Source organism: Sus scrofa, chromosome 6 (assembly GCF_054392235.1).
Source record: "Sus scrofa isolate SSC_HxYL_T2T_F1_AM1 chromosome 6, Sscrofa_HxYL_maternal_Yorkshire_Landrace_v2.0, whole genome shotgun sequence".
In the NCBI taxonomy this organism is placed as follows: domain Eukaryota; kingdom Metazoa; phylum Chordata; class Mammalia; order Artiodactyla; family Suidae; genus Sus; species Sus scrofa.
This window is the reverse complement of record NC_139388.1, coordinates 161,491,700-161,510,908: the sequence shown is the minus strand read 5'-3', so window position 1 is coordinate 161,510,908 and position 19,209 is coordinate 161,491,700. Positions and strand designations below refer to the sequence as shown.

At 46.9% G+C, this 19,209-nt stretch overlaps 1 protein-coding gene across 1 annotated transcript in view; it reads left to right on the top strand.

Moving 5' to 3' along the window:
* The window catches only part of LOC102158888 (uncharacterized), a 616,184-nt gene that overhangs the window by 143,592 nt on the left and 453,383 nt on the right, over positions 1 to 19,209 (top strand). The window lies entirely within an intron of this gene.

Below are 19,209 nucleotides of genomic sequence, written 5' to 3'. Positions count from 1 at the left end.
CTGTAATTATTCTCCAGTTTGTGGCTCACCCACCTGGGGTTATGGGATTTGATTAGATTGTGAGTCTACCCCTCCTATCGATCTTGTTGTGGTTCCTTCTCTAGTTGTAGAAGATCTTTTTTGGTAGGTTCTAGGCTTTTTAATCAATGGTTGTTCTGCAGATAGTGTAATTTTGGGCTACTTGTGAGGGGAAGTGAGCTCGTGATCCTTCTACTCCCCCATCTCCATTGCTCTAGGTGCATTCTCTCTCTTAAAAGACAACCAAAAAGCTATTCCTAGCAGAGAGGGTTTGGGAGAGCCATTTGAGCGGAAGAAACCCTCCAGCTGGGTGTAACAACCCTTGTATCAGTGGGAGGCAATTGTTATCACACAGGCCACATATTCTTCATCACAGGATATGATAAGCTCTCACAACTCTTCAATTCTACCCTTATGAGTAAATAGCTCAAACAAACAGCACTGCTCTGACATCCAGGAGGCCTACGTTGTACTCCCAGCGTGACTAATACCAATTAAATGAATGGTGAGACCAGCCAATGTCTTTCTTTTCTCTTGGCCTTAGTTTACTCTTTTACTTTTTTTTTTTTTTAAGTGAAAGGGTTGCTTTTGTCACCAGATATTTCCCTATACTGTCCAGCCAAGAGTCCTTTGGAATTTATGCCCACCAGGCCCTGAGCCAAGCCTGAGCAGGATCAGCAGGACTCAGCACCCACTGCCTGTTGGGATGGGAGTGGGGCTGTCTCTGTGTCTGACTCGGCTTCCTGGGGTCTGGGGTGAGCTGTCTGAGCCCCAGCCCGCTCCCATTCTTACCGTGTTGGCTCCAACTGTTAGTTGGATGCCAACCTTGTTTTTCTCTGCCTTTACCACAAGAACAGTTTGTCCCACAGCTCTGAACCCGTAGCATGATTTTAATAACTGCCTGGACCTGGAGTTGAGGCAGCCTTGGCCGCCTCCCCATGATACATTAAGGTGAATCACTCTGAACATCCACATTTGCAAATGCACAGAGAGAAGGAATCTTCTGGGTTTGGGCCCACCCAGGCTGATTTCTTTGTTTTAAGCCCTGCTCTCTCCTTTATCTCATTATTGGATCAGACTTTCCCCCACCCCCACCCATTGCAATCATTACCCTCGTGCTGCTGGGTTATTTACAAGTAATACCTGTGTCCTGACTCCTTGCTCCTCTGAAGAATGAAGTTTTGATGACTAAACAACAATTGTAACTTGTTTCCTCCACTACTGTGGGACCTGAGGTTATTTGAGTGTAGAGATGCACAAAGACTTTATAAATGCCCAGGATGTGTTGCCATGATTGACTGCGTTTGTTTTGTTACCTCATAGCAGGTGCTGGTTTGGGATGGGGTGCAGGAGCCTGGGCTGCCTTACCTCAGACACCTGTATGAGACGAAGTTCAGCTGGGGAAAGGTGTGGTTACTGGTCCTCCTGTGATTTCACTGCCAGGAAACGGGCCCCAGGCCCCGGCCAAAGCACAGGGCAGGAGAGTGATGGATTTTTCAGTCACTGCTGAAACCGCCAGCAAAGACATAGAGGGAGGTGAGGAAAATGGACAGCGTGTGAGTGCCTAACTCTGAACTGGGTTGCAGTCTCACAACATCCTAGTAAAGCCTCGTGCATCCTGATTTTAGTGGGGAAAAGGAAACTGAGGCCGGAGGAGTGGAGACACAGCTGGGAAGTATCAGAGCTCGCCTGCCTCTGGTCCCCTCCCAGGGTTGTGCCTGAAATTCAGAGGACAGATGATGAAGCATTGGCTGAAATGAGAACACGCAGGCCGCCCGGCCAGCCTGGAACTGCACTGCTGACTCTGAAGACCATCGATCTGCTTCTTGGATTCTGGTTATTAGTGCGTAAACAGGAGTAATTAGACATCCTGAAAATTGGGCCTGGCAGGAGAGTAGGGAGATGAAAGGTCAAGGGAGCTGCCTGGGGTGTCCTGCCACGTTGCTTGGTTGCGGGTGGCCCACCACAAAAATGCAGGGCTGGCTGCTTTAGCAAACCCAGAGAGGCCTGCTCTTTCCTCTTCACATCAGCAGGAGGTGACAGTGAGCAGTACATGTCTAGTCTTGCTGCCCCAGAAGAGCCCACTTCTGTTTTGATTTTGTGATTTGAGCAAATGCATTCACTTCTCCGAGCCTTAGTTTCCTTATCTGACTGGGGATGGTAATACCCACCCCCCCAAAAAAGTCCTCCCTTGTTTTTTGAGACAATAGTGAGATTGTGGATATAAATCACTTTGTCAATCAAGTATGGGCCCTGTTGAGTTTTAATGTCTTCTCAACTCTATTGTCTTTTACGTACATTTCCTTTAAAGTCTTTCTAGAAGTTGCTGAGCTACAATGAAAAGGCAAATACAAATAAAAGACATGATTGTTTCAAAATTTTACCGACAGTCACTTTGAGAAAACATTTTCTTTTTTTTTTATCTTGAAATTACCCCAATTTTTGGACACATAATTCGATTGTGAGTGATACTCATTCCCTTGAGAAATACCTAGTGAGTATCTTCTACATGTAAGGACACTTTGGACACAATTCCTGCCCTCATGGAGCTTGCATTCAAGTAGGAGATAGATGTAGGCCCTGACCTTTTGAGTTTTTTTTTTTTTTTTTTGTCTTTTGTCTTTTTAAGGCTGCACCTATGGCATGTGGAGGTTCCCAGGCTCGGGGTCCAATTGGAGCTGTAGCTGCCAGCCTACACCACAGCCACAGCAACACAGGAGCCGAGCCTCATCTGTGACCTACACCATAGCTCATTGCAATGCTGGATCCTTAACCCACTGAGCAAGGCCAGGGATTGAACCCGCATCCTCACGGATACTAGCTGGGTTTGTTAACCACGAAGCCATGATAGGAACTCCGATTTTTAAGTTTAAATACATGCATGAGGGCACCAATAAAGTAATTTTAATTACAATAAATGCTAAAGAGAAGTACTGACTCTCTGAAGAGCATAGGATAGAGGGACCTAACCCTGATTTAGGGGGTTAGAAAAAGTGATGCTTGAAATGAAATCTCAAAGACATGTTGGGGTTAGGTAAGTGAAGTGGAAAAGGAACAACAATTCCAGGCTTCAGGAATAGCAGGTGCAAAGGCCCGGAGCAGCAAAAATAACAAAGAAGGTCAGTGTACTCGGATTGCAAGGAGCACCCCTGGCTTAACATAGAAGTGGAATATCCGTGACTTTTCTATGCATGAGGAAAAAACAGTCACTGAAATATTGGATGGATTGGAAGGATAGACTTTTATCTTTTGGTACTCGCTGTAGGTCAAAATCAACATGGTCAGCTTTAGGGTTTTAAAAATGTATTTAATGTAATTTCCTGGACTCATATGATAATAATATTTGGCATAAAGATAGTGACATAGTGGAAAAACTTTATTTTCAGGAACAATTGTTTAAGGACTATCCCTTCCAAACTGAGTTTTCCTCTTTAGTTTTCCGTTCTGCCCCTCTTGACCTTGATATTGTTAATGGCGCGATATTGCTTCCGGATCTGGTCCCAGTGTATTTTTCTAGACTTGTTTCTCGTGCTGTCTCTCTCTGACTGTTCTCTGTTCTCCAGGGTCAGGCCCTCCTTGTTCCACGCCAAGCCCTGCACCTCTCTGCTCCCACACCTTGACTCTGACCGCTCTCCAAGCTCACTTGTCTTTCTCCTCCCTCCTGAATAAAATCCCAAGCCATCCTCCAGGCCCCGCTGAAAGGCTGCCCCCTCCTAGAAGCCAAGGCAGGACAAGGCCCCGCCACGATGTTCCCGAGCACACTCCCCGTGGCCATCGATACCAGGAGCATGCACCCTGCCTCCCACCAGGTGTTTTCTCTCTATGCCTGGCTCCCCTTAGGACCGTGGGCTCTTTCAGGCTGCAGACAGCATGACCTTAATTGCTGCATCCCCCTTCCAGACTGTCAGTGCAGAGCTTGCTGGGACCCAAGTCACAGCAGGTAGTGCTTCATCCCAACTGAATTCACTAGATGACGGAAGACAGTTTCCTCTCAAGGTCTAGGGTGGATAAGAAATTTCTGCCAAGGAGTGCCTTTCATTTGAAAGTTAGATTGCTGGATTTTGTTTCTTTTAATCTCACAAACATAATGTTTAGTGAAACCATGCACAACTATGTACTAAAAATGTGATGATGGAGTATGTGATTCTATTGTTATAAAATGCAAAAGAGGTCAGAATGGCTGGAGCTTTTGAAGGACTCAGAAAACTAGAGGTTGCTAGATTTTATTTGTAGTAGGAAGTGTTTGACACACCTAGATGTCTATAATAGGGGTTTGTTTACATAAAATAATTGACATGTATATAATAGAGTACTATGCAACCATTAAACATGACGTAGAAACATAGTTCTTAATAAGATATCCACAATATATTGATAAATTTAAAAAGGTATGGTCATATGTTCTGTTGTATCTCTTTTTGTGTGTGACATGGGTTCAGGGAGTCTGGTAGCAGGTGAGTGAATGTGGGTGACTCCATCCCTTCCCCCCTTCAGGTAATAGCTGGGGGTGGGGCTGGGAGAGGGAGAAATGGGGGCTACAGAAGAGGCTCTGAAGTGGCTGGGAGATGCCCCATTGAGGTGTAAGGGGCCTTAGGGTCATTCTCAGAACATTGGGAGCAGAGAAATGGTTTCTTGTACAGGGTAGGACCTGATGCAGCCACTGTGGGGTTACTTCACCCCATGGATGGAAAGGACTGTGTATTTAAGCCCTGGGCAACCCCTTTGGAAGAGCAGAGATGGGAAGGGCATTTCTCCTGTGAGGAGGCAGAATGTCGATGTGGCCCAGGGAAGGGACAGTGGCTGAGAGTCAGGAGTGACAAAGCAGAATTGCCCCAGGGAAGCTAGGGTGGTCCAAGGCAGAAGAAGATAAAGATGATGCATGGCCACCTGAGCTTGAAAAGCTAGGTGGATGAGCAACACGGGGCAGTAGCCTTCAAGGAGCACCAGCAAGGTGCTGTGAGGGTGAGCAGTGATAGACACAGGCAGAGGTGGGCACTGGCTTGGGAGCATGTGTGGGACACCTCAAGATGTCCAGGGATACTTGACATACTACAGGGAGGAACCTCAGAAAGGGATCTGGGGGCCTGAGGACAGGCAGGTACAGCCTATCAAATCAGCAATGACCATTCATCTTCCTCAGTTGAGCCCCCCACCTGGTAAGACCTGGGGGGTTTTGGGGTTGCATTTACTTAATTTTTATTTTTTTATTTTATTTTTTGTCTTTTGGGGCTGCACCCATGGCATATGGAGGTTCCCAGACTGGGGGACTAGCTGGAGCTACAGCTGCCGGCCTATGCCAAAGCCACAGCAACACTGGATCCGAGCTGTGACTGTGACCTACACCACAGCTCACAGCAATGCCAGATCCTTAACCCGCTGAGCAAGGCCAGGGATCGAACCCGAAACCTCATGGTTCCTAGTCGGATTCGTTTCCACTGTGCCATGACGGGAACTCCTGCATTTACTTAATAAATGATACGTACACAAAGAAAAGCCTAGAAAAGTAGACATCAAGGTGTGAACAATGGCTGTCTCTGGGTGGATGGATGAGTGTTTTTCTTTCTTTCTTGTTTGGTATTTGTGTGTTTTCTGGTATTCCTGAAAGGAACATGTGTTGCCCTTATAATAACAATAAAAAAAAAAAAAACCCAGTAAAAGTTGTTTTTAAAAAAATCAAATTTCAGAACACATGTTGCCTGGGGACATGCTTAGGAGCACAGCCATTTAAAACTAAGTGGTGGCCAAAGAACAAACTGTGACTGCGATCGATGCTGATGATCTCCTCTCACTTCCTGGGGTCAGAGAACTTAGCATGAGTTCAGGCCCCTGTGGTGGGCTTGCGTGGTGCCAGGACCATGTGCGTACCAGCCATCAACCTAATACACTCACTGTTTACCCAGTCCTGCCAGTGTCCACCTCACAAGCTCCTTCCAGGCGTCCCTGTTGACCCCCTCTCTCTCTGTTGGCCCTGCCTGCTTCCTGAACCTTGTAGACGTGCAGAGGGAGGACCAGGGTGGGTGAGGCCAGGGTAAGTCATGTGGCCCAGGTCCAGGGTTTGATATGCAGGGGTGAGGCCTGGGTAACCAAAAGCTTCCAAGGATATTGTTTTTACCATCATCTTTATCACATGTCCTTGGCTCTTCATTAATATCCTTTCATGTCCTTTTGGAGCTCAAGGCCTTCTTTGAGTGGCAGCTTCTTTGGCATGGGTCCTGGTAGCCTGCCAAGCTCCTGCAGCCCAGTCCATCTTAGATCATCTTCCTGGTACCCTCTGACCACTGGGTGATCTCATCCCCTGGGAACTGGGACTACCAAGTCTCTGACTCAAATGTCCCTTGTATCTGGATCCTTGTTACTGTGTTTGGCCCACCAGACTGAACCCTGCCCATCTTGGCACCAGGATTTGTGCATGATTTTGCCCCACCATAGGTAGGGTGGAGTGGACAGGACATTTCTAGCCTTGGGCCAGCAAGCCTTATGGGGGCTGCTGCCATCTGTTCCTAGCTCCCCGCCCATGAGCTTACCTGGTACCACTTCCCCTCCCTGTTCCTGCACTTGAACAAAGTTGGCCTTATTTTCATTTCTTGAACCTGCTGAGCTTATTTCTACCCCAGGGCCTTTGCATTCACTTGTTCTCCTTCCCTGGGTCTCTACACCCGGTGGTTTTTCTCTATTGTTGAGACTCAGTTCAAAGTCACTGCTGCAGAGAGGCCTTCCCTGCCCACTGCCAAGGATGTCTCTCCAGACTCTCTCTCTCCAGACCAGGGGTTGGCAACTTTGTCTGTCCCGGGCTATACAGGAAATCGTTTAGGCTTTATGGGACATGTGCTGTCTCTGTCGCATACTCTCCTTTGCTTTGTGACCCTTTAAAATCGTGAAAACCACTCATAGCTTGCAGTTCCATGGAGAGACAGGTGGCAGGGTGAGATCGGGACTCTGGGCTGTATTTTAGTAACCCCTGCCCTAGATCATCACGCTGATTAGTTGTTTCACAATTTATTCCAATCTGGAATTATCTCCTGCATTTATGAACTTGGTCCTGCTGGTCTCTCCCGCTAGAGGACGGAGATGTGTCTGATGCGTATCTCTGGTGTCCGGTACAGGGCCTGGCATATGGTAGGCCCTCCATACAGTTTTGCTGGCTGAATCAATGAATGAAAGACGAAATGAATGAACAGGTTGCAAAGGCCGGTGAATTTGGGCCTGAATCCACATCTGCTCGTGAGTAGCTGTGTATATTTGGGCAAATCATTTAATGGTCTCATTTTCAATTTTATCCTGAGTCAAAAGAGAATAGTGACAGCTGCATTGCTGAGGTGAGGAGTCACGGGGATGCCACAGAAGCCCCAGCCAGGAGCCCCTCCACGGGGAGGGCATCTCCCGCCCCTTCCCGGGCTGTGCCGTCCCCGCCCCCTCGGCCTCCCTTTGGTCCACCCTCACCACAGTCCCAGCAGCCTTTGTGGCGGAGCCTCCCCAAGTGTGACAAATCTCTTGGAGCAGTGGACAGTGTTGACAGCAGAGGGAGCTGCATGAGGCTGGGATGGAGGCCCCTGGGGTGACCGGTGGAACCTGGGAGGACAGGGCTCTCTCCCCATGGGTGTGCAGGTCCCCTTGAGTCCCCAGCCAGGCCTGGCTCCAGCTCTCTCATTCCAGGGGTGGGAGGACACATCACAGCCAATGCAGAGCTTCAGATCGCCACCCCCCCACCCCCAGCAGCGCTTCTTGCCTCCAGGGAACTGGAAGGAGATCCTTGAAGTGTGTGTCCTGCCCACCTGCAGCCACGTGGAGGGGCTTGGAGGAATCCCACAATCCTGGAATATCAAGGCAGAGGGATGCTGCGAGAAGCCCTCAGGCTGCCTCGGCCTCTCCTCTCTTCCTCTCACTGTTTTCGGTCGCTCTTGGGGGTGGGAGGTGGGGGTGGGGTCTGGCCTCTCTGCCACTGTGTTGATCCCTCTTGTCCACCCTCTTCCTGCTTCCAGTGTCCCTCTAAGTCTGATCAGGCCAACCCACTGCCTCTGGACGAAGCGTAAATCCTTAGTCTGCTCTGAGATGCCATCCACGGTCTGGGGCCCACCTCCTCCCACTGTCCATTCACCCTTCCCTGGGTGGCTCCTGTGACAGCCTTCACTCCTGGCTGCATTCAAGGCCATCTCTCCTGGAAGATGGCCCTGGACCTTCCCTCTCACTCTCCCCACGACCCCCCAGCATATTATCAGGCCTCTGGGGATGCTCTGTTGATGGTGCCTTAGTTCAATCTGAATGACTAACACGTGTCAGCTGTTCACCACCTGCTGGCCCTCCCTCCACCCTAAGTGCTTGAAGGGCTCACAACCACTCTCCAAGGTAGCTGGTTATTACACCACTTTCTGGAGAAAGAGAGTGAAAGACTAGGGTGTGAGGTAACCAGCCCAAAGGCACACGCTCGTGAGTGGTGGAGCTCTGACGGGGCCCCACGGGGGTCAGGCCCCATACCTGACCCCCCTGAGGTCGTGAAGCTGCATGGGCATGGCCCCTGCTGAGAGAGATGCCTCCATCTCTGAGGGGGAGTAACCAGAGTAGTAGGTGTACAGCTTGGCTGCCATGGATGGCGGGCTTGGCACCTGCTGGCTCACCTGATGAGCAGCTGAGTGCTGTGACTTCTGGGCACAACCCCTGGTCCACCGCAGAGTGAAGCAGGTCCCTGAGGGGAACAAGTGGCTCGAGGTCATGCACTATGCTCGTTCTAGGGCCCACCTGCCTATTTCCCCTCATCCCTGAGATGTACAATCCAGGGCTAGAAATGGACCCTGCTTCTGAGCCGGGCTTGACATTGGCACTTCCTCCAGTTCATGCACGCTTAGTCCTTTCAGCCTCCCTCCGTGGACCTGCAGGCTGGATGCCACCTCTTCACAGCCCAACAAAGGTAACTGACTAGGTCTGTAGATCAGGCGGGCCTCTGGGACCTCTCTGTGAACAAGCACCCGTGAGGCATCCAGAGTCGAAAACAGTTTTATGTGCTGAGGAGTCCATGTGTGTGTCCATCATAATGGATTGTATCTGGGTCTCCAAAGTGCAGACCTGATCCACTCTCCCGATGTCTCAAGAATGTTCGGTGGCTCCCTGGTGCCCCCTGAATGAAGCTCAATCGCGTCATCTTGGCTTTCAAGAGCGTTCTCAATTTGATGCTTCTTATCTTTCTGCTACACCCATAAGTGCCCTTGTAAGTGCCCATCACGGTCAAGTGGGACTCCTTGCAGGAGGAGGTGGTCAGGTAAGGTATAAGGGACATAGACCATGCAGCCCCACCTGTGCATCCCTGTGTGGCCTGGGAGTCACCGCTCCCAAACCCGAGCTGTGTCCAGGACCACATGCTGCCTCTCTGCTCTCCTGTAGGTCCCCCGAGTGGTAGAAAGGTGTGAAGAGGGTCACGGTCTCCTGTAGGGGAGGAAGGGAAGAGAGAGAGGCTGCACGGTGCTGGGCATGTTGGAGTCTTTGAAGATTCAGTCCTCGTTACTCCTTTCCTTCTGTCGTATTTCCTTCCACTCCGTTAGACGGATGCTGTTTAGGTGACTTACAAGTGCCAGGTGAGTGAGATCCAGAGGCAGTGGAGGCGGAATCACAGTTCTCTCCACGAGATCCTGAGTTCCATTCCTGGTCCTCAGGGGCACCCTCTCTCCTTCCTCTGAGCTCAGGGTGCCGAGAGCTTTTGGGGGTCCATAGCCAATCCCACCAGAGCACAAGCTGTAGCCTCTGCTGACAAGGAGGCTCGGGGGGACGGCTGGGGGTGCTCCTGGCAGGTATGCTGTGGTCTCACAGCGAATATAATTTTCCCGGGACAGATGTTTTCTGCTGGTGGAAAAAGAAATAAGTATGCTGGGACCCCCCCACTTCCACGGCTGGAGAGTCGCCAGCACTAAATCAGCAGCTCTCTTTTGAGTGTGTGCATGCATTCTTCCTGCCTGGTCAGTGGCCGAGGGCCACCCTGGGTCTTTGCAGGAGATGGGGGTGGGGGAGAGAGAAAGTGTGTGTGTGTGTGTGTGTGTGTGTGTGTGTGTGTGTGAGAGAGAGATGGGATGTGTGGCCAAACCCCGACTGGCCTCAGCTTAATTAAAAAAATGCCGCCTCCTCCAGGAAGTGGTCCCAGAGCACCTCAGCTGGAAATGATGACATTCTTTTGATACTTGGGGCTTCCCACCCAGTTTTCTGGGGGAGCCTTGCAAAGTGTGAAGCAGACACAGACGGGAGAGACATAGAGATGACTTCGGATCCTAGTGTCCTTGTGTAAGAGCTCATGATCTTGGGCAACACAATTCCTTGCTCTGAACCCCAGTTTCCTTACTTTAGGAATAACAGTGCCCACCTGTTGGGGTTGTCCTGGAGATTTAATGAAATCACATTCGAGCCTGGCAGAGGGAAGGCTTTCAAGGCAGGGGAGTCCCCCCATTCTTCCCTGCTGCCAGCTCGTCAAGGGTAGCGCCACATCCTTCTCCTGTTCCCTCTGTGCTGGCTTTAGCCCTGCCTCCGGGTCGGGGATGAAAACATATAAACATTGGGGGGAATGGTGGACACTTGACACAGTGTCAGGATCAAGTAAAATTTGGCATCATAATGGAAAACCTCTGGAGTTCCCGTCATGGCTCAGCGGAAATTAATCTGACCAGCATCCGTGAGGATGTAGGTTCCATCCCTGGCCTCACTCGGTGGGTTAAGGATCCGGCATTGCTGCGAGCTCAGGTGTAGGTTACAGACACGGCTCAGATCCCACGTTGCTGTGGCTGGGGCATAGGCCAGTGGCTATAGCTCCGATTCAACTCCTAGCCTGGGAACCTCCATATGCTGTGGGTGTGGCCCTAAAAAGACAAAAAAAAAAAAAAAAAGGTGGGGGGGAAATCTGCTGAACAGCTTTGATACACATGGTTGTTGTCTTCATTCATTGTTCATTTATATAGTAAATATGTTCCTAGTTCAAATGACTTGACTATATTGATCCAGACAGAAATCACAGGATGAGAGAACTGATAGGATTCACAGCCCACTGATCGCTGCTTAGAGGAGGGTGGTGATATTTAAAACACATGTAGCTAGAGTTCCCTTTGTGGCTCAGCAGGTTAAAGACCCAATGTGTCTCTGTGAGGAGATGGGTTCAATCCCTAGCCTCGCACAGGGGATTAAGGATCCAGCGTTGCCGTGAGCAGTGGTGTAGGTCACAGATGTGGCTTGGATCTGGCGTTGCTGTGGCTGTGGCATAGGCTGGCAGCTGCGGCTCTGGCCCCTAGCCTGAGAACTTCCATATGCCCCAGGTCGGCCATAGAAGAAAAAAAAGAAGAAAAACAAAACACGTAGCCAAGTGATGCCCAAGCCGGCTTTTGCACTGGGGCCTCCTAATTCCGATCACTGTGAGTCACTGATCTCTATGAGAGTTTTTGTTGGTGATCAGGCCTGGCTCTGCATGAGAGGGTCCCAGCCTTCCTGGTGGCTTTCTGCCTTGGGAGTAACCCTTCTGGTCCCTCCCCTTCAGTGCCCATGACTGATGTCCAGGTGGAAGGTGCTGTGTTTACTCCCTTTCCTCAATTTCCCTTGTGACAGGAGAATAAAGAATTCTTTGGTGCCGGGCCTCCCATACCCACCTGACTCCCCCGCGAGCATGAAAGAGCACAGGCAGTTGCTTTCACTTCTAATTTGTCTCCAATGGAATCATCCAGAAGGTGGATTTCAAGGGTTTCCTGAAGACAGAAATGCTACCTGCCCTGTGGCCAGGGCCTGAAGGGGAACTTTCATGAAATAGGGCCCAGGTATTCGATGTCGCCTGGTCAGAATAATGAAACACTTCTTACAGGCAATTTAGGAGTCTGAAAAACGGGCAGCTGACTTTCAAAGGCAGACGCCAAGGTGTCAGCAGGCTTCTCTTAAGGTCAAGGCTGAGAGGAAAACCTGCTCGAGGCTAAATGAGGGGAGGTTTGAATTTGGGCCTATGAGTGATGGATTTCATTTCAAGCTGTTGGTGTTGGCACTCCCCCCCCACACACCTCTCCTGCTTTATTAGGAAAAGACCACTGGGCTTCAAATCACAGGCCTAGGTATGAATCTTGATTCTACTACTTACTGCTATGTGATGCTGGGAAGTCACTTGACCTCTCTGAGTGAGTAAGTATCCATGTTCTTAGGATAAAAATAAAAAATGACACCTTTACCTCCAATAACTAGTATACAGATTAAATGCGAAAGTGCCAGGTGCATCAAAGCTTTTTTGCTGTTTACTTTTTTTTAAAACTATATGCTATAAGTCAGGGGACTTGGGATCTGGTACTGGTCCCATCAAAAACTTTCTATGGCCCTTGATCAAGGCATTTTCTTTTTTTCTTTCTAGGATTTATTTACTACATTTACTAATAAAAATGATCATTTACTGGAGGCTTACTCTGTGCCAGGAACTGTGGAAAAACTTTATGTCCTCCCCCCACCCCGCCTCATTCCCGGCAAATATAAGGACCCTCCGTATTGGTGGGTCTTGCATCTATGGATTCAGCTAGCTCTGGATTGAAAATACTAGGGAAAAAATTCCGGAAATTTTCCTAAACCAAAACTTGAATTTGTTGCACTCAGGGAACTATTTACATAGTGTTTACATCTCTTTACGTGACATTTACATTGTGTTAGGTGCTGTAAGTAATCTAGAGATGACAAATGGATCACTATAAGGCTTGGCAGCAGGGAAAAGAGCTGGTGTAAAGGCCCTGATGTGGGGATGTGCCTGCTGGATTCAAGGGCTGCCAGAAGCAGTGTGTCTGCAGCAGGGTGAGCAGAGGGGGAGGGGCTGGACTCGAAGTGCAGCCTCCATGACCCTGTGTCACCAGGTTGGCCAGTTCAAGAACTTATGCTTTTTCTCTTTGGTGGAGAGCCAGTGCAGTGCATTTCTTTCTTTTTCCTTCCTTCCTCTCTCCCTCCTCCCTCCCCTTCTTTCCTTCCTTTTTGCTCTTTAACCAGATTTTTATTTCACAAAATTTCCTTCTCTTTACCTATCTCAGGAAGCACTCTCGTACCTCTCCCAGAAAGTTCCAACTATAAAACCTTGCCCTTGACCGCCCCTGCAACCCCACTACTCTCTCTTCCCCTCTCATCTCTCCATGTTCATCTTCCCATTTGAGGACTTTGAGCCGAGAAGTGATGAGATGGCTGCTTACATTGTAAAAGAATCATCTGTCAGTCGACCTCCCCAAACGCTTTGTGGTAGGTGTGTGTTATAATCCCTGATTAAGTAGTTTTTTTTTCTTTCCATAAAGAAAAGGATAAAAAAAAAAAAAAAAGGTAATAATACAGCTGGTACTTTGTCCCTGGCCAGGGCCCATATCTGCAGTGATGCTCATTCACTGAAATAGCTCTGTCCTTGGGGCCACAGCAAACATCTTTATTATTGTCTGTGACAGTTCTTCTGACACATGCCAAATGCGTCTTCAGAGTGTAGCCTTTTTTTTTTTTTTTTTGCTATTTCTTGGGCCGCTTCCGCAGCATATGGAGGTTCCCAGGCTAGGGGTTGAATCAGAGCTGCAGCCACTGGCCTACGCCAGAGCCCCAGCAACGCTGGATCCGAGCCGCTTCTGCAACCTACACCACAGCTCACGGCAACACCGGATCGTTAACCCACTGAGCAAGGGCAGGGACCGAACCCGCAACCTCATGGTTCCTAGTTGGATTCGTTAACCACCGCACCACGATGGGAACTCCTGTAGCCTTTCTTTAAGACCCAGTGTGTCAATTCCTTCCTTTGACCTTCCTGATCCCTCTTGTCATGTGCACATTATTTCATCTGAATCTCTGTTAGGCAATTTTCTGTTAGTAAGCAGAAAGTGCTGTGTATTAGTGGACAGTGTCCTGGACTTGGAAATAGGAGACCTAGGCTTTTAAAATTTGTATGATCATCATCACCATCTCCATCACCATCATCATCATCATCATCATCATCAGCATCATCATCAGCAGCAGCATCATCATCATCGGCAGCAGCATCAGCAGCAGCATCAGCAGCATCAGCATCAGCAGCAGCAGCAGCAGCATGATGATGATGATCATCTCCATCATTATGGTCGTCATCGTCAATATTATTATGATGCTTTTAAAAAATCACTTAGCGTCTTTAACTTCCTAAGATATTAAACCATTATTTCATGGCCTTTGGACATATAATATATTTCTCTGGAAATTTTCAAGAGGGCTGAGGCTTTCATGATCATCTCTGCTTTAGGTTTCTATATTAGCATATGCTCTCTCTATTCTGAAATGTCTAGACCTAGGCATGAAACTTAAACTCTTTCTTGATTTCCATAGAAGAAACATATTTGCACAAAGCCTTTAAGAATGTAGATTTCCCTAAAGCCTTGGTTGTCACTCAGGGGATCAACTAGCAAGCAACTTTATATCAATAATGTAACCATGCCTTTCTTGTTTATTCTTTACATAGTATATTTGTCTGCTTGGGCTACCATAACAAAGTACCAGACTGGATGACTTAGATAACAAATTTATTTTCTCACAGTTCTGGAGGCTGGAAGTCCAAGATCAAGATGCCATCAAGGTTGATTTCTGCCAAGACAGCTGTCTTCTTGCTAAGTTGCCCCACAACCTCTTCTCTGTGCATGTGTGGAGAGAGAGGGAGACAGATTTCTGATGTCTCTTCTTCTTTTTATAAGAAAGAATACTAGTCCTGTTGGATTAGGATCTCTTTTAGCCTTGATACCCCCAACCCCATGATGCTGTCTCCAAATATAGTCATATTGGGCACTGGGGCTTCAACATATACATTTGTTGGGGTTGGGTGGATACAGTTCAGTCTGTAACACATATGTCTTTTTCCACCCTTCTGTTTTCAACATATTTTGTTTTGAACTTTGAAGTGCATCCCTTATAGAGAGAATATTCTTTTTTGGTAATTATGTATTATAGTTGATTTATAATGTTGCACCAGTTTCTGCTTATTCCCCACGTCACAAATGCAATAGCAGTATAATTCTGTGTACTCCTGTCTTGTACTTTGTGCTTTGTTGTCATATCTTTTATTTCTAAATAAGTTACAAATCCCACCTTATAATATTATTATTTTTGCTTTAACTGAGTTAGTTGTCTTTTAAGGAAATTATGAGAAAACAATAATCTTTTATGTTTAATTTCTTTTTAAAAAACCTTTCTTTGGTGCTTTTTTTTTTCCCCATGCCCATTGATCTAAGTTTCCATCTGATATCAATGTCTTTCAACCTAAAGTATGTCCTTCAGCATTTCTTATAGTGTAGATCTACAGACATCAAACACTCTTAGCTTGCATTTATCAAAAATATCTTTATTTCATCCTAGTTTTTGAAGAATAGTACTGATGAATACAAAATTCTGAATCGATAATTTTTTTCTTACCGTTAAATGTTCTTCCATCGTCTTCTTGCCTCCACTCTTTCTGATAAGTCACAATAATCATTATTGTTTCCCTATATGTAAAGTGTCTTTTTTTCCTGATTGCATTTGAGATTTTTTTTTTTCTTTTTGTTTTCATAGTTTGACCCTAACATATCTAGGTGTGCTTTTCTTTGTATTTATCCTACTTAGTTTTCACTGAGTTTTTTGAATCTATAAATTTATGCCTTTAGCAAGTATGGTAAGATTTCAGGTTTTATTTTTTCAAGTATTTTTCTTCCCCATCTTCAGTCTCTTTTCCTGTGGGACTCCTATTTACATGTATTTTGGCCATTTGATATTGTTTGGAAGATTCCTGAGATTTTGTCCTTTTTTTCTTCAATCTTTTTCTTTTCTTTCCTTTGAATTAATTTCTTTTACTTTGTCTTCGAGTTCATTATACTTCTGTCTCCAAAATCTATCAATCAAATCAAGTTTTAAATTTTTTTAATTGTATGTTTCAGTTATAACTTTAAAAAATAGTGTCAGTACTTCTGCTGAGACTTCCTATTTGTTCACTCATTAAGAGCATCTTCCTTTAATTCTTTGAAAATATTTAAACCTGTTACTTTAAAGTAATTGCAAAATCTAACATCTGAGTTATCTTGGAATTGGTTTCTTGACTATGAGTATATTTTTCCATTCTTTGCATACCTATTATTTTTTTGATTGTGTCCTTGATATTGTTGAAGGTGTGCTCTTGAGACCTTGGGTTCTGTTATCATCCTCTGAAAGAGTATGGTTTTTATCCTAGCACACAGTAAGGAGTTTGATTCCTGGCTCATCACCTCGACTTTTTGTAGACTTTGACATGGAGCATCTCTGGAAAGCCCATCTTTGTCAAGCAACTTTGACTTAATGGGGTCAACTCCAAATCTTTGTCCCTTGTGGATATTGTGAGGGCTTCACTTTAGGATTTTTATCTTTTTAGGGCCACATTTGGAGCACATGGAGGTTCCCAGACTAGGGGCCAAATCAGAGCCACATCTGCTGGCCTACGCCACAGCCACAGCAACTTGGGATCCGAGCCGTGTCTGCGACTTATACCACAGCTCATGGTAATGCCAGATCGAACCCACAACCTCATGGTTCCTAGTCAGATTCTTTTCCTCTGTGCCACAATGGGAACTCCTAGGCTTTTTTAAATGGTGGGACCAAAGCTGTTTTGTATAATGTGACAGCCACATGTAGCTGTTTAAATTTATATTAAGTAAAATGAAAAAAAATGAAAGAATCATTTCCTTGGTTGCACTACCTATACTTTGAGTGCTTGATAACTACATGGAGGTGGTGGTTATCATTTTGGACACAGCAAATGACATTAGCATCATTGCAGAAAGTTCTAATGGTCAGTGATTATCAAGAGTATGCATTACTCTAGGGTGTGGTCCTTACTCTCACGCTGTCATTTATCTTCATGTCTCAGCCAGAGGCCTGGGTGTGAGCAAGATTTCTCCTCTGTGGCTGGACTGTATTTCTTCTACCCTCTAGCAGCACCCTGTCGCAGCTACTCTCTGGCAAGCCTGTGTACTCTCTCTCTGAGCATAGCCTAGCTTTCAGCTAAGGACTTTGTATGGCACCCCACACAGCTTCTGGAGACCCCTGTCTGCAGTTCACTCCTCTCTAGTGCCTTTCCTTATGATCCCAGCCATTTCTGCTGCTCTGATCTCTGATTTCTACCTTCTCAGCTCTTTAGAACTGCCATGTTGTACTCAGATTTTGGCTCTCTAATCTACACTGGGGGAAATAATTCCTAGACAGAGAGCTGGGGCAATTGTGGGGTTCACCCTGTGAACTCCTCTCCTTTCAGGCGTCCTGGTCTTGTGCTGCCCATTGCCCAGTACCAGAAAACTGTTGCCTTCTGTGCTTTATCCATTTTATGTTTGTTTTACTTCACTGATGGCAGGGGTACTTTATACCAGTGATTCCATCATACCTTGAGGTAGAACCCTCATTAATTATCAAGCAACTTAAAGTCACAAATTATATGCTCCTTTTTTTTTTTTAATTGTTTTTGGCTGCACCCATGGCATGTGAAAATTCTTGGGCCAGGGATTTAACCTGCACCACAGCAGTGACAACGCTGGATCCTTAACCTGCTGAGCCACTGGGGAACTCCCATGTTCCTCTTTTTTTTTTTTTTTTTTTTTTTCTCTTAAGGCTGCTCCTGCAGCACATGGAAGTTCCCAGGCTAGGGGTCAAATAAGAGCCACAGTCGCTGGCCTATGCCATAGCCATAACAATGCTAGATCTGAGCCACATTTGTGACCCACACCACAGCTCGCTGCAATGCTGGATCCTTAGCCCACTGAGCTAGTTCAGGGATTGAATCCGCATCCTCATGGATACCAGTTAGGTTCTTAACCTTCTGAGTCACACTGGGAACTCCCCCATGCTCCTGGTTTTAAAAAGCTCCCTTGCGTTGGGTTTTTCTCATTGGAAATTGACTCTCCTTGGTAGCTGGCACCACATCATCTTGCATGTTACTTTTTCTTTTGCTCCTGTTTTTTCCATTGAGATCCTCTGGGAAACTCCAAATTCTTTCCTTCTGCCATGCAGAGAAATTGGCTTTCCACAGATCTTGTCCTCAAAACTATATAACCAAAATCATAGAAATTCTTAGCAGAAAAAAAATGTCCTATTCCCATTTAATGGGATCTGTCCTCTTTAGAAGATGGTTGGAGTTTATAGAAAGCAAAACATTTTTTTCTGTTCTAATGATAAGGTTGCACATCCTCAACAACATAGAAGTCCTTGGGGAACTGTTCCTTTCTATGTCTTCAGCTTCATCTCCTGTTACTTTGCATCCATCCCTAGCCTGCACAAACACACACCTCCTACAAAACCACAATCTTTGTGGGTCTCAAAACACACCAAGATGTTTCTTTCCTGCATTCCTTTTCTCATATTGTTTCCTCTGTCTGGGATGCCCTCCCCCCATCCTCCAACTTTCCCATCTTTTTTTTTTTTTTTTGGTCTTTTTAGGGCTGTACCTGTGGCATATGGAGGTTCCCAGCCTAGGAGTCACATGGGAGCTGTAGCTGTTGGCAGGTGCCCCAACCACAGCAATACCAGTTCTGAGCCATGTCTGTGACCTACTCCACAGCTCATGGCAATGCCAGATCCTTAACCCACTGAGAGAGGCCAGGAATTGAACCTGTGTCCTCATGGATGCTAGTCAGATTCATTTCCATTGAGCCATGATGGGAACTCCTTTCCCTTCTTTATCTTTCCTCCAACTCATTCTTTAAGACCAGGTTGAGAAATACTTTCCTTCTGAAAGGATTCCCTGGCTCTGACTTTCCATAGCTGGATCAGGGAGTTCCTCACGGCTCCTACTCAGCTCTGTTCTGTCCTCCTCCCCACACAGACTAGGAAAAGAGACCTCTGTCCACGTGGTCTCACCAGTACTTAGCCTGGGATGGGCATATAGTATGTGTTATTTTCATTTATCTACCCAACAGATGTTTATTGAGTACCCGGTGTGTGTGCAGGGTGCTGTCCCCACATCTCTGCCTTTTGGGAGCTGGTATTCGGGGGGTGGGGGGGAGTCAGAAAACAAAACTGGATACCCACTGTAGTTCAGGAAGCGATGAATCTGTGAAGGAAAGGAAAGCCATGTAAGGGCACAGCAGGCGCTGGGGCTGCTTTTGTGGATGGAGCGCCTCTCTTAGAGGTGACATTGGAGCAGGGACCTGAGTGAAGTGAGGAAAGGAGTCGAGTCGAGGGGAGAGAGTGGAGAAGTCTATGTGGGAGCCTCTAAGGATGCTTGGCAGG